The 14,401-nt window shown below is 30.8% G+C and overlaps 1 pseudogene across 1 annotated transcript in view; it reads left to right on the top strand.

Moving 5' to 3' along the window:
• LOC143236769 (filamin-A-like) overlaps window positions 1-14,401 on the top strand; it is a 99,019-nt pseudogene that overhangs the window by 43,281 nt on the left and 41,337 nt on the right. The window contains exons 15-24 of the transcript XR_013019743.1: window positions 305-454; window positions 734-817; window positions 6,018-6,158; window positions 7,285-7,452; window positions 8,862-9,008; window positions 9,680-9,763; window positions 10,588-10,725; window positions 10,953-11,126; window positions 13,341-13,487; window positions 14,020-14,103. The product of XR_013019743.1 is annotated as a filamin-A-like (transcript). The remainder of the gene's footprint in view (window positions 1-304; window positions 455-733; window positions 818-6,017; window positions 6,159-7,284; window positions 7,453-8,861; window positions 9,009-9,679; window positions 9,764-10,587; window positions 10,726-10,952; window positions 11,127-13,340; window positions 13,488-14,019; window positions 14,104-14,401) is intronic.

Below are 14,401 nucleotides of genomic sequence, written 5' to 3' on the forward strand. Positions count from 1 at the left end.
CATGACATTACTATTTAATCTACAATTATTGAATGCTACGTGTTTGAATTTAAGATCCTGCATAGCTTGCTCTAGTTCACTGACATTCTGGTAGGCAATTAACTGAAAATTAATCTGTGCAAAGTGAAAATGTGTCTTTTAGGAGACTACATGTAAATTTATTAGCATACAGTAAGCACAAAGCCATTAAATAACAATAGCACAGTTTCATAGACTTTTCCACTTTTGTTGCTCTCTGTGATACCTTTACTACAAAAGCATCATGTGTCAAAGTATTCATTACATGAGTGTTTGTATGTTACAGATTCTCCATGGAAATGTGAAGTCTTGGACCCAGTTAAAAATGTTGAATTGAAAGGAAAGGCTTTACAATCTTTTAGTACCAACCACTCAACATTGTTTGAAATTATGGGTGCTGGCTTTGATAAAGAAGATATACGAGTGGTCATAACAGGTTTGTTTTTTTTGTTATTTAAAATTAATTTAAATTTCTAAGGCTTTCACTCATAAGTTTGCACATTAATTAACTGTTCTAAGATAAAATCACGAGAATTTTGTTTACTACATAGGAAATATATAAAATTGTAATTTCAAAGAAATTTGTACAGTTTTCAATAAAGTTTTAAATTTTCTTTCATGTGTTGAATTAATGATGATTTCAACATGCTTATTAGAAATAAGCAGTATCCTTTGAAAAAAAAATTAGCAAATTCTTACAGAATTTGTGTTTCAGGACCATCCAAAAACGTTGTACAGCACCGGCTTCTTGAATTGCAGAAAGACAAATACCGTGTTGATTTCAAAGGATTTGAAGTTGGTAAGTGTCTTCAACACTTTATACTAACCCTTCAAGAGTTTTAGCTTAGAACCAGATTCAAGTACCCAACTTGATTTTTAATTAAAAAAGAAAAATTTAAATATGATCTGAACTAATGTAAAGATTTCTTTAGATCATGTCATTTGCATTAGTATTAAGCTTTATGTTCTTCAAAGTTTTTGCTATAAAAAAAAATAAAAAATAAAAAAATTGAAATTTTTATATGATCTAATTGTGTTTTTCAAATTTTTACATGATATTTCATTTTATTAAAGAAGTGAGTAACTGAGCAGTTAGTAACAATTAAAAATATTCAATCACTTTACAAAAATGTTTCATCTGAACTATTACCTGTCCACTGTAATTTATGGTCTTCATAATAGGTAGAAGCCATTTTTGGGAGGTATACCAATTTGGATGTTAAATGCAGAAATGTATACTTCCTATACAGTACATCCCTATTCACACAAAATTGGCTATTCTTGTCCACTGCTGTCCTCTGTTTGAGAACTTTTTTCATTGGTGCATGCGACTCCCTCTGTATGCATCTACTACAATATCACTTCTTATTTGATAGTGCTTGTGCGTGTTCCTTTGTGTGTTTCAAGTTTCATGTTTGGCTTTAGTATACTCATGAGGTGGTTTTCATTTAGATTACTTCCAAGTTGTTTCAGGTGGTTTACACTTTCATTTAATTACAGTATATTACAGTCACATTGTTGTTTATAATATCACTTGTTGTTGACATTTCTTGATTACTAATTCTGAAGTTCATGTTGCCACTTTGGAAGTCACATTTGTGATCAGTACTATGTCATAGGCCTCAGGTGCATGTAACCCTTCCAGGAGATTTATTAGCATTTTTGCACAGGTAGGTTGAACACTATATGGATCAACCTCTAACTCCGGACGTTGTCTCGCTTTCTCCCGTACATGCTGAGCCTGTTCAGGCATACTAGAATTTGGATCGTCTATTTTTACTTCCTATTTTGTCGTGTTTTCCCATGCCCCATCTGAAGAGTCATTTAAGCCTACTATGGTTTTTTTTATATTTTGTTTCTCAGTTATGTAATGTTTTATTCCTTGTTCCTATTTCCTATGAACCTGCATCCTTCTTTCCATGAGCAATCTTCAAATCCCGATTTTGGTTTTCCCCCCTCTCCAGGCATTAAGATACATGCTGACCAATTTGCCTCTCAAATAAATGGTGGGACTGTCATGCTTTGTCTATTACTGGTTAAGTATCAGTTTGCTTTTGCATTTTCTCTCGGGTTATGGATGACTAAGAAGGATGTTGCCAGTGGTTATCTACACATTTCTATCTCAACACAGCCTTGTCTACATCTTCATTTCATCCATTATAGGGTAGTTTATAAGTTTTGCATCCTACCCTTTGGGCTTACTTAATCTTCTTGTGTTTTTTTGTTGGATAGTCAGAGCTTTTACTCACCATTTTTATTCTGTGGGACTGCAATTTCACCAAAATATAATGACGAGCTTCTAACTCATTCTGAACTTGAGTCAGCCAGCCATACTCCTTGTCTCCTTTACTTGCTTGCTTGAGTAGGCCAATTAATTCAAGTGAATAAGTCCTTCCCTAATCTTACCCAATATCTTGTCCATTTAGGTGTCTTTTTCTGCATTCATTTCAGTTGGGCCCAACGTTTTCCACTATGACTTCATTCCATGAAATTGTTAATTTGCCATGCCCTTTCAGCTCTTGAGGTTCTATCACTTTTCGGGTATGTGATCTTCAATGACATCACTGGTCCCACTTGGTCATTCTTGCAATCTCTTTAGTGGATTCTTCATGGTCAATGAAATTTTGCTTTGGCCTCCTTGGCAGCTCCCATTACACTTCATCATACCTTGATGGATGATATGGGCCTTATTCAATCACTAAAGCATAACTTAATGGTTACCCCACTCCCTCGTCCTCATTTGTATTTATGCTCCCATCTGATTACTTCATTGCACGGTCTCTCTCATTCATACCACTCTGTGTTGTCCTGCTGATTGCTTCTTACTTGCCAGCCCATCCATGCTCTTCACAATTACACCATCCCTTTTTCTCGTTCCCTTCTTCATCAACCTTGGTCACTGGTTCTACATCTTTCCACTCCCATCCTTCATCTTCACACTTAGCTTTTATCCAAATCCTTGGTGAGGAGATCAAGTTTCTCCCATCAAAAACCTTTCCTTTTGGCTCATTTCATATGTCCTTCTTTAACAGAGATGTATCAGTGCAAATGGAAGGTGTTCTATAGCTGGTCTGCTACTTGGAAATTCCCCACTCGCTGATCTTCAATTGAGTGTGTAGCTGAGTTTCTCACATAACTCATCAAATTCAACAGTTCACTTTTTCCCTTGCATATCATCTTTATTGACCAATGGAAGTGGGAGAAAGAAAGTAAGGATATGGGTTGGAAATTGAAACCACCTAAAATGGCAGCATAGGTTTCAGGGAGGAAGGACTAGTTGGGATATAAAATAACATAGGAGGAATAGTAAAGGATCTGGGTAACATTAAAGGCATACATATCTGAATGAAGACAACTACAGTCATATAGCTTAAAGATTTTACAGTAAAATGTGTATTTCATGTTTTAATACTTATTGTTTTTTGACCCTCTAAGATTGACTTTTAAGGAAAAATTTTCTTATGCTCATAGTTTTTATAGGCTCTAGGCACTGCCTGTTGTGCATAATAAATAATCTGGCCCTACCACAATGTGGTAACTGTAAGCCCAGAAAGGAGATCCACAATCTGAAAGTAAAGATACCTGGAAATGGTACCATCTAGTTTAATGATGTAAGTGACTACTATAGAAATGTTAGAATGTACCATAACCACCATTTTCCATAGGAGAGAAAGAAAGTGGCACAAAGCTTGACAAACTACCAAAGATTTGAGAAACATGGTATGTAGAGAATACACTATGATCAACTAGACTGGAACACACTCGGGAGGAGAGGTAAAAACCCTAAACTTCTACAAATGAGTGTGTGAGCAGATTTATATCCAGATGAGGTGGGGTAATGAGCACTTCTGCCATGATCCAGAATCTGACTGCCAAGCATGGATATGAGAAGTTCCACTGATCAAGGGATGTCTACTGGAGGAAACACATTAAGCCCCCCCCCCCCCCAACAAAACACTTAGAGCCAAGCTCAGCTCAAAATGGGGGGGGGGAAACGAACACATCAGTGGCATAAAGTAGCAAAAATGTTAAGTCCCACACTTATGAAACATTAGTATCACAAGGCATATAGTTATACAATAACAAATATTTGGATAAAACAATGAATTAGATTATTACTTGTAGTAAAGATTCCAAAACATACTCATTTAACAATGGACTGATAAATATAGAATGGACAAATCATTGAAACTTATCTGTTCCCCCAAAATATGTAATAATAACAAATGTGCTAAGCGCAATTATCTAGAAAACACATTAATAACCAATACCTAAATTATCAGATCATAATTTGTACAGATGACAAAGGACATATAAATGAGGAAAATTAGAATGATAAAATATATAGTTAACAATGATGAAAATAATTATTGGAATAGAACAATGAATTATATGTTAATAATGATTTGTAAGGTACAAACTATCTAAATATACCTAGTTAACAAAGTACTTATAAATATGAAATGGAAAGACCATCCAAATGTATGTAATAATAATGACCTTACAAATCAACAAAAATTACTGAGAAAACACAGTAATAATGAACATCTAATCACTAAATTAACTGAGATAACAAAGAACACTTAATTAAGTCATACACTAACAAAAATGGAAATGAAAAGGCACATAGTTAACAATGACAAAAAAACAAAAACAACAAACAGGACAACCAATTAAATGTTGCTGATAGTAATGATATGTAACCGACAAACAATCTAGACATGCCTAAGAAATATATTTATTAATGTTGAACTAGCAAAACCATAAAATACGCCAAGCCTACAAAGTACATAAAATTAACACATGAAAAAACCATTAAATGACTGAAAATATGAAGTAATAATCAACATCTAATTTACAATTCACCTAAAGTAACTTAGATGACAAATGATCCATGAATATCTAAGTTCCCAAAATCCAAGCACTAATGATGCGAAATGCATAATTCTTTTATGTGTAAATAAGTACAAAGCCACACAAGTGGCATCTGAACCTTGCCTACCACAGGTATATCAACCAGGTGAGAAATGTATGTATTGAAAATTTACCATGGATCTCTTAAGAAGAAGAATGATTCTTTACCATAAAGAATGACAAGGCAGTATTGTAATGAGTGGAAGGTGCTGTTAAAAGATAGCTCAAACTGTTTATTGATTATATTCTTCCTCAGGAACATTATCATATGAAAAGAGAAGAAATTGGTGTCTGAATATATGAAACGAGTTCTCTGTGGTTTGAGTCCTGTGCCTCCTTGGTAGATAAAGTTGAACTTGATTCCTAGGAATTCATTATTTACATTAATTTCCAATACATGTTATGATCTCTTGTAACTGGGTAACAAGAAATAAATGCAAAAAAAAAGTTGTTAAAACAAGTGAATTCAAACACAGTAAAAAAAAAAACTGTTGAAAAGTAAATATTGAAATGGCAGAAAAACACATTCATAAACAGTAGCCATATGTGAAAAAATGCATATCCAAACAATGCTGTGTCAATTGAAGAAATGAGGAATAAGTGGAAATAGTAGAGGGAGTTAGCTGTGCCAGTATAAATGATACAACACCATTGGTGAAGAGTAGGTACATGTGTAAAAATTTGAAATGGGCAAAACTTGTGGGGCTTAAAGACTGGTCTCCTGATTTCAAAAGTTATTTTAGCAATGCTTAATTCTTTAAATGGTGGCCATCATCAACTGATGATGATACTACAATGTTCCTGCTGTTTAAGGGTTAAAGGGCAAATGAGGAATGAGATAGCTTTGTATGGGTGGAGGTCAGAACATTATGAAATGTCTCTTTGTGAACCATACCATGTTTTTGAAATGGAAATTGTCATTTTACATTTTGATAAATTTACAGTAATATATTTGGGTAAGGAGAAAATGTTAATAATTGATATAGAATAAAACTGAACAATTACAGTACATAAGCATAATTGAAATAATTTAACTACATTTTAATTTGTTACATGTTTGTTATACCAATAATGTTTTTACCTAGGAACATACAATATTGAAGTTCTTGTTGGAGGACAACATGTCCCAGGAAGTCCACTGACAACCAAAGCCTATAATGCAAATCAGATTAAGCTATATGATATGCCTGAATTGGCATTTGTGGGACAAAACTGTCAGTTTCAAGGTAAGATAAAATTAAAAACATAGAAATATCTGTTACTAAACATAAAAATTAGAGGAATTTTGTAATGTTAAATAGCCTTATTGAAGTACTTTTAGTCTATTTTTTTTTAATGTGCTGTTGTTTATTAAAGGAAACCCTATTACTTTTAAGGCAGTTTATTCTATATAAAGAAGTGCTGAAAAATTGATTAATAGTGTTTCTCCTACCAATTGAAAAGTTTTATTATAAAAAGAAATGTATATGGTTTAGGTAAAAATATTGAAGGTGCCATACACATTAAAGAAAAAATAACTTAAATTTGAGAACAATTGAAACACTCTCCAAATAGCTTAGTGTGTCAGAAGGCCAGTGATGTGAAAATCAAGTTTAGTTAATTGATATGGACAACATTATAGGTAGCTAATTTTGTAGCTTTGTATTTAATAACATGCAAACAATTGAAGTTATACCTGTGGAAACTTCAGTACTGTTAGATAGTCACCAAAAGCTGTATATTTGATAAAAATAATCAACTAAAGCTATATATGTATTAAGAATAAATGTTCTTATATTTTTCTCTTTTAATCCTGTCTGAATGAAGGATATTCATGGGATGCTTATAATTTGTATATCCTTTATTATGTCTGACACAACAAAATATGGCACTTTAATTTAGATTCTAGCTGAAGGGTGCCTGAAATTAAAATGAAAAGGTTTGTAAAAATAAGTCTAAGACATTTATAAAGTTCAAATTTTACTTTTATAATCTAACAACTTTAGAAATATCATAATGAGAGTAAATTATAAATACAAAAATAATCAGGATTGACTCTATATTTAAATTTCAGTTCTTTCAGTATCAGTCAGTCAGTAAAGATTTTAGTTCAGTGCAAAATTTGGATATGTGTTAATTATTACATATATTAAATTATTAATTGATCATCTATGAAAGTAAGTTTATTTACAAGTTAACCATAGTACAGTTTGCATAATTTTTCCATTTGAATATCATTTGTAAATGTAAGCCTTCAAGTTACAACTGCTCAAAAGTGATATTTGCTCACCAAATAACTTAAAAAAATCTGCCCAAAGAAAGAATTATGTTGCAATAATGGATTTATTAAAACATTATTTTTTTCACTCACAGTGGATGCTTCACAGGCAGGAGAAGGGCAACTAGAAATATCTGTCAATGAAGGTGATGTTCCAAATCATGTTCAGGTGTTAGGTGGTGGTCAGTGTGTTGTGAGTTTCAGGCCCAATAATCCAGGCAAACACATAGTGGATATCAAATTTAATGGAGAGAACATACCAGGTGAGTTAAAACTTAACTTCAGTTCTTATCAAAGAAGTGAGATTGTTTTAAATTTCTGTTAGAAATAATAACTGTATTGACCTATAGTTGTGGATCTATATCATGAAATATCTGCTTGAAAAAGATACAGGGTATTTTCAGCTTCTCATGATTGATTGTTATTTTTGCAACTTGATACGCCAGAAGTGAGTACAATGTGTTTTTTACCTTCAATAACAGCTGCAGCCAAATTTAAGATGAGAATAAACAAACATGAAAGTTTTTAACTCCTGGAAGTCATTCAGCTAAAAACTAGTGTTGAATTGGGTCAAGTTCAACCAACTTTATTGGGAATAAAATGCAAAATAAATGGACAGATTAAAAACAACATGCAGCAGAAAAGTCCAATTTTATATACAAAAGACAATAGTTTTTTTTTTTCTTTAAAAAGGAGTGGTGAAATGTTTATATTCATAAATCAAAAGTTATATGTGGTTGCTCTGATGGTCTAAAGCAGAGGATAATAAAATTTTTTTTTTTTGGTTTGCTACTACTCATAAGTGAGAGTAATTATTTTTAATTGAAATATTTTTCAGCGATTCTTAGGAGTTCTTCTGGGATAAATTATTACATAATTACTATAATTTCATGCAAGTACAATTATTAGTTTCTCGATTAAGTTCAGCTGGAGTGATAAGTTGTTGTTCATTTTATCCATACTTCTAAAATGAATAAAAAATGTGGTTATTTGGTTATAATTTGGAGTTCTCAATATTTAGATTAAAGCACATCCATTTGTTTTAAGTTTTTAGAATGGGCTGTTGTTAAAGTACATATATAATTTACTAGTTTGGTTTTTGTTCTTAACTTTATTTATATATTTTGACTCTTTTATCAAATATTTTAGTTAAAAAATGTATCACCATATCATTCAGATTTGAGTTTAAACTTCAGGTTTTATGAATAGCTGTAAATAGAGCTACTCATAACTGTGTAATTATCTTTTTAAACTTTAACTAAGGGTTTTTAATTTTTCAGTTTCAGATGGTATTTATTAAAAAAGACTAGAATTTATTATAGAAGATATTTGTTAATAAATACTGGAGTTTATTGTGGAGGATACTAGTTAATTAATTCTGGAGTTTGTTTCAGAAAATATCGGTTAGTTAATTCTGGAGTCTGTTATAAAGGATAATGGTTAATTGTTATAGAGGTAATGATTAACAATAAATACTGGAGTTTGTTATAGAGGAGACTTGTTAACAGTTACTGAATCTTAAATAAAAGTGTCAATATTCGTACATTCAAAGTGTATTTGTATAGTAAAATGTTTTAATCCATCAATATATTAGAATGTAATGTAGTGGTATGAAGTATTTTGTGATAACTGTTTGTTTAATTAAGTAATGACATTACTTCCCTTCTTGCAGAGTCTCCTTTTAATATACAGGTAAAAGATAAAAGTCAGTTCTCCATTGATTTAAGCAATGTGGAGTTGATTCCTATTGGTCAGTCAGTACAGTTTCCAATAAACATCAGTGATGGTAGTGAGACAGAGCTGAAAATCAACTTAATCTGTAAGTTAAGAATGTGTAATTGGTTATGTTGTAGATGCTTTGAATTATTATGATTGCATTTTAAAGTGTTTTTTGCTGCAAACTCCTAACATTCTTGATCACCTTAAAAGAAATGCTACACGTTTTTAGACTTTGCTTGAAATTAACATTGAGTTTTCATTACTTAAAGCTTTTCAAAAACCTTGAAAAATAATTTAAATTGATTTTTATACCACAGAAATATTCAAATGGTTAATTTATTATTATGAGACAGTCATAATTTTTTGTGACAGCTGATTTAATCTGTAAAATGCAACTGATGTTTTTAAGATTTAAACTTTCTCTTCCTTAGATGGAAATGATAAGAATCTTAATGTTTTTTGTTAGATACAGTCATAAGAGAGTAGTTGTTTAGATAAAATTTACTTTTGATAGATTTGAAAAAAAGTTTTTTAATAATTCAGATGTGTTTAATCTGACAATAGGCTTAGAATTAACAGTAAACTGTATGCAATTTATTTTCCTGTGTGCATTTTTTATTGTGTATATAAAAAAAATCCAGTTGAATATTGTTAAAGTTATTTACAAAGTTCGAATAAAAAATGTGTTAAAAGCTATAAATAAACAAGAATACTAACTAATTGTTAGAAACTTGAACTTTACATATACTCTGTTTTATCTTTAATCTATAGCTCCTCAAGGTAATCAGGTACCAGTTAAAATCACAATGAACAACCAAACTGGATTTCTAGCAGAATTTGTGCCAAAAGAAGTTGGTAGGTATTTGGATATGTGATAGTCATGTGAAAAGATATTTTTACTACTTCCTGATCCATTACTAGGAATTCTTAAGATAAAAGTGTATAATATCGATGGCTCAAATTATAATTATTTCTAATTTATTGTCAGTGACTGCAGAAATCGAAAAACTCAACACCATCTAAAAATAATTTGCCTATTTTATTTAATTAATTGTGTGTAGTTGTATAGAGATTCATTATAAATAATCAAATTATGTAATTTTAGTAACTAACTGAACATAGATCAGTTGATCTGTGCAAACTTCAGCTAACTGAACTTTTGACTTGTTAAAATATCTGAGTATTGAACTGCCTTTAGTATCTAAGAAGATATTTTATAGTTATTGTATACAAAGTTTAGCATAGTTTTATTTCTTTTGCTTAATGTTTCTTAATGCAATATGCAATTTATTATGAGACATTTCTATTACTTTAAATGAAATAATGGCCAGTATATTTTATCAAGTTGTAACAGCAAAATATTAACCTAATAAAGGTATATTTTAGAAAAATGTTTCATTTCTTATGTTTTTATGAGAAAGATATTCCATAGCTACTACATATACCAAGTTAAGTTGACTTCTGTTTATTTGATAGAAATATGTATCAAGCAAAACCCATCTTAACTCCTTAAAAGCATGTGTGGGAAATTCATATTGTGCAGCACTTGTGTTTTAATGTATATAAACTGTTCACATTTATATTTAATTGTTTTCTATTTTGAATTTGTGTTGATTTCAAATCCTTTACGTTTTGAGGGCTTACAGTTTTTACACTATGTGCTTCAATTTTTTGTTCAGGTCCTCATACTCTCAGTATTGAATATGCAGAATCTCCTGTAGGCAGTAGTCCATACACTGTAAAGGTGTATGACAGTAAAAAAGTAGAAGTCAGCAGAGTACCCCAACAAGCTCTTGGGAAGACTGTAGAGTTCACAGGTAAATCATTGTGTTTTGCACATGTTTTTAACAGTGCAGTGGTTTCCATTGCACTCGAATGGTGTTGATTATTCATAATCTATAACTGAGGCTCATGACAATGTGTGTGAAATGTTATGTAAATACAGTCAATTATAACAAGAAATATTTCATTACAGTAGTTTTCAAAAGCATAATTTTCTTCACAAATTCAGTAAATGTAAGGTTGTTTGTTTGTTTTTCTGCAGTAGATGCAAGCCAAGCTGGAGAAGGAAATTTAGAGATCACAGTTAGTGCTCATGGGCGTAATCTTCAAACACAAGTTCACCCACTTGGAAGTGCCAAATTTGGTGTATCTTTTGTCCCAACAGAACCTGTGGAACATACCATAAGTGTTTCATTCAACAAGGAATCAGTACCAGGCAAGAAACACAACTTTTTTAATGATTCATTAACTTAGTTTTTATGGTTAACAACGTATTGGCAATAAAGGAAGGTGATTAAGCTGAAGAATATTTCATTTTCAGTATATTAATTTTTTTTTTTTGCAATGAAACAAACTTTCTACATGATTGATATGTACAGTTCAGAATTTTGAAACAAACATATTGCATTATTTGAGTTACCATTAAACACATGTTAAAGAAGTAGTTAATTTTATTGTATCTGCATACCCAGACTTCCAATTTTGTTGCATCATATACTGTTATAAATGGTCAATTGATAATCGATACACAGTTTTCTAAGATATATTACTTAAGTGAATTTAACAACAAGCAAATTCCACTAATAATAAAATGATTTACTTTGCTATAATGGAATTTTCTTCTGGAGATATTTGTAAACAGTAGCTGTATTATGTTTGGGCACATTTTTGTTCAGTGACAGTCCTTTTTGCTTATTCAAGTACGCTAGTGATATAGTAGTGATGTTTCTTGAGTGTATGAAAGTAAGTAAATTTTTAGATAATGCTTCAACTGTTAGTAACCATTATATCTGCTTCCTTTAAAAAATGCTTATGCTTAAAGAAATGATTAATTCTTAAATCATTTATTTATTTTTATTTAAAGCATAGTTTTATTGTTTGGTTGGAAAAAATATTTTCCTTCATTGTGTTATAGAACTATTAATGATAATACAAAGAATAAATGGTAAGATAAAGTAAAAGAAAGTGTTTAAGTTTTTTAGCTTTACTTGTACTATACTACTGTTATAATATTCAATAATGTTCGTTATTGGAATGCTGCAAATTTATATTATTATTATTATTATTATTAACATTTTTGAGTAAATATTAAACCATTATATTTATTTAGTAATATTTCATGGTTGACCCTGTAATGATCCTCAGAATGTTTGTACCAGTGAGTCAGAAGCTGAGTGTAGTCTTGTGGTTAGCATGCTTAGATTTTGAATCTGAGCTTCAGTATTTATTGCTCGTTACTGCAAAAATGCATTGTGCACTTTAGGGCCATGAGTAAAACATGACTAATCTATTAAATATCATTATTTGAACAGATAAGAGTTGGCAGTGGGTACTGTGGACTAGCTGCCTTCCTTTTAACTTTGGTAAGGATGACTATGCATCGATAGACCTTTTTACAGCTTTGTCCAAAATTTCATACTTTATCTATGGATAATCTGGTATTGTCTGATAGATATAACATTTAACTTTCAATCTGTGGGTTACAGCCTTGAATCCCATCACCAAACATGCTTGGTGTTTCAGCTGTGAGGGAGTTATAAAGTGATGTCCAACCCCCATTAATTGAAGAGTGTCCAAAGAGTTGGCTGTGGATGGTGTCAACTTGCTGCATTCCATCTAGCCTATAACTTTTAGATTAGGGATTGCTTGTGCTGACAGTTCTAAAGTAGCTCTGTGCAAAATTCAACAAAACAAACAAACCTGTGTTGGGTCAATTAACACCCATCGTTCATGTTTGTTATGGAAGGCCTCACATTCCTTACCATTATTGTCCACAACATTCTGCTATCATTGCATCTAAGTGCTCACTCAGCATTTTGGAAGAAAGGATAACTTATTGTTTTAAGCTGAACAATCTCTTGCTCTGAAAAGCATAAATATTAATATAAAAGGCTGTTGTGGAGAGGGAAGGTAGTCAGTCCTCTTTAGCTTAAAAGTTCATTTTTAATTTTTAAAAATCTTTAGTTGCCCTTATGATAATGAGTGAGGCCTTTTGCATCTTGGTGAACTCTGTAAGTAGGTAAAATAAAAGTTTTATGTTTCAACATTGGAACAAAATGTATAGAGTAATAGCAATGCTCATTGAAGGTATGTTTTAGTAAAATGTCTTAGACCTTACGCTTTTGCTCTGATTTGCCAGAATTCTGTTTTTGCTTGTATTGGTGTTACAAATAATATCTAATTCTACAGAGAATACCACACTTTGACATAAGCATATGTCTGAGTTTTATTAAGGTTGAAGACTTGCCTTTTATTCTCTTATATGTGTTTACACACAAAATAAGACATTTGTAATAAACATATATTGGTCAAGAATAACGTTAAGTGTTTTTAATTGTAGAAGGGACTATCTTAAAATTTTTTTTTGTATAAAATATTTTTATATAAAAACAAAACAAAAATAACATATACTGTACTTTATTTGTTATAGGAAGCCCTTTCAAGGTAAAATTTCATGAAGCAGGTACAGCATCTGTAACTGGACAATCTCTAATTTCTACCTGCATTCAAAAGAAAGCAAGTTTTGTGATTCAAAATCTTCCTGGGTCCGAGAAAGACCTAAGTATTCGTATTGAAGGTAATTATGGGCATGTTTTTTAATTTAACATTCTTGAAAATCAATACAATAACAATAGTTTTTAATTCTTAAAAAATTAAAATCCAAATAACTGGATATTCTGTTATTATGTTTGAAATGAAGGCAATTTGTGTAATATTAAATAGAAACTATAGTGAAATCAACCTATGGGTTTACAGCTTAAATATTTGAGTTTGAGTTACCACAGTGGAAGGGATACAGTGAGCCCATTACATGGCTTTACATTATAAAAACAAAAACTACAATTGAACAACAAAATAAATTTAATCTTTCTCTATTATACATATGTCACTGAATTTTTAAGTTTCATTTGATGATTATTTGATTAAATCATTTCATGGCAGTTAATGTTGTGGTGAAAATTAAATGGATTCAGTCTAGTCATTGTGATATAATGAAATTCAATCAAGAGAGACCAACCATAAAGACCAGTTTTAGTTGGAGTTGTTATCAAATATAAATAATACAAAGGAAACTTTCTTTGTTTACTGTTTTGTATTTTATTTTGTAGGTGTTAATGGAGAAACATTACCATATAATATTAAAGAAACTGGATCAGGAAACTTTAAGGTTGACTTCACTCCTCAAGAAACAGGTATTTTATCTGCCCACCCTTTCTTCAGAAACTGGTTTCTGTAGAACTGTGATCTTGTATGTATGAATAATTTATTTTTTCTTAATGTTAAATGAAATTGATACATTAAAACAGAAGAGAATCGACTATTTTAACATTTGTTTTTTCAAAGTTATGTTAAGTTTATTTAATGTAATTAAGAAAATAATCCATTAGAACTGTAAAAACATTAATTTATATGAAAAAATACAATTTGATTTATTGTATTTTTGTACTGTAGTATTTAATTTGTTTTTTTATGTTAAAATAAAATTTTGTA

The sequence above is a fragment of the Tachypleus tridentatus genome, chromosome 13, assembly GCF_004210375.1.
Source record: "Tachypleus tridentatus isolate NWPU-2018 chromosome 13, ASM421037v1, whole genome shotgun sequence".
NCBI classification, from domain to species: domain Eukaryota; kingdom Metazoa; phylum Arthropoda; class Merostomata; order Xiphosura; family Limulidae; genus Tachypleus; species Tachypleus tridentatus.